Consider the following 1768-nt stretch of genomic DNA (forward strand, 5'->3'; position numbering starts at 1 on the left):
AAGCTTTATATTTTAATTACATATCATATATAATATATTATATAATGGGCATCACGGTGGCGCAATGGGTAGCACGATTGCCTTACAGCAAGTAGTTCGCTGATTTGAGCCCTGGCTGGGTCAATTAACATTTCTGTGTGGAGTTTGCATGTTCTCCCGTGTTGGCAAGGGTTTGCTCCAGGTGCTTAAGTACATGTGGTACAGGTGAATTGAATAAATTGGCCGTAGTGTATGTGTGTGAATGCAAGAGTGCATGGGTGTTTCCCAGTGTTGAGTTGCAGCTGGAAGGGTTGACGCTGCGTAAACATAAGTTGGACAAGTTGGCGGTTCATTCCGCTGTGGTGACCCCAGATTAATTAAGGGACCAAGCCAAAAAGAAAATGATTGAATGAATAAATTAATATTATATAATTTTACTAAAACATTAACCATTAAATAAACATATTTAATGTGTTGAGGGAAACTGAAACTGATGAGTATGTCAGTAATGTGTAATATTTGTTACTATTTAATTAAATGAATAAATAGTTCATTAATGTGAAAATTATAAATATATATTTTACTTTTTTTACATCAATTTCATTATTATAATTATGAATTAATTATTAAAATGCTAAATTATATTACACATACTGTTTTATTCTAGAGTTCAAATGAATTTGACATATGTCTAAATATCGGTGACGCAGTAGGTAGTGCTGTCGCCTCACAGCAAGAAGGTCACCTGTTCGAGTCTCGGCTGGGTCAGTTGGTGTTTCTTTGTGAGTTTGCATGTTCTCCCTGTGTTGGCGTGGGTTTCCTCCGGGTGCTCCGGTTTACCCCACAGCCCAAAGACATGCGCTAGGTGAACTGGATACAGGCTAAAATTGTCCATGGTGTATGAGTGAGAATGAGTGTGTTTGGATGTTTCCCAGAGATGGGTTGCCGCTGGAAGGGCATCTGCTGCATGAAACGTGCTGGATAAGTTGCTGGTTCATTCCGCTGTGGCGACCCCGGATTAATAAAGGGACTAAGCCGAAAAGAAAATGAATGAATGAATATCTAAATATCTTCATATTTCACTGTAGGATGTTTGTAAATGTGTTATTGCCGGAAAAAATTGTGTTTTTGCCTTTAAAGGAGCTAACATGTCCATGCTATCAGAATAGCACAAATAATCTAACACCATCATATCAGTTTCATTAAGCAAGGTTTTGTGTTAATGGCCGACATTACTGATAAGCCTCTCTGTTGTGTTTCAGGGTGCAGAGGGACTGAAGATCCGCTGGCAGTATTTTCATTTATTAATATGTTTGTCTTTTGTTTTTGTTGTAGCGATGCTGGAGCTATTAAACTGCTCTTTCTCTGATATTCTGTTGTGCTTTGGTTATTACGCATTGTTTAACGGGAGAGTTCAACCAAATATGTAAATATGTCACTATTTACTCACACTCGAGAGGTTTTACACTTTTATTCATTTCTTCTTTTGAACACAAATCAAGATATTCTGGAGAGTGTGGGAGAAAAAAAACAGCCATTGACATTCAGGAGGAACGAAAACACGATTGAAGTCAATAGCTGTTTTTTATATACTGATTCTTCAGTATTCATTCAACTTCAAAACAAACTAAGCAAAAACTAGGTTCTATTACTACTTCTCATGGTGCAGAGATTGAATTGCCATCCCAGTACAAATATCTTGGAATTTTAATTGATGATACACTTTTTTTTTTAGTTCTCACTTTCAGCAGTTGGTGAAAAAATAAGTGATTTTAGGCTTGTTTTTAGA

General features: G+C 36.7%; 1 protein-coding gene across 1 annotated transcript in view; it reads left to right on the forward strand.

The window, feature by feature from the left end:
* The window catches only part of nobox (NOBOX oogenesis homeobox), an 18420-nt gene extending 17072 nt beyond the window's left edge, over nt 1-1348 (forward strand). The window contains exon 10 of the mRNA XM_073931913.1: nt 1242-1348. The gene's annotated coding sequence lies outside the window, so the exon portion shown is untranslated. The remainder of the gene's footprint in view (nt 1-1241) is intronic.
* The last annotated feature ends 420 nt before the right edge of the window (nt 1349-1768 follow it).

The sequence above is a fragment of the Danio rerio genome, chromosome 19 (assembly GCF_049306965.1).
Source record: "Danio rerio strain Tuebingen ecotype United States chromosome 19, GRCz12tu, whole genome shotgun sequence".
Taxonomy (NCBI): domain Eukaryota; kingdom Metazoa; phylum Chordata; class Actinopteri; order Cypriniformes; family Danionidae; genus Danio; species Danio rerio.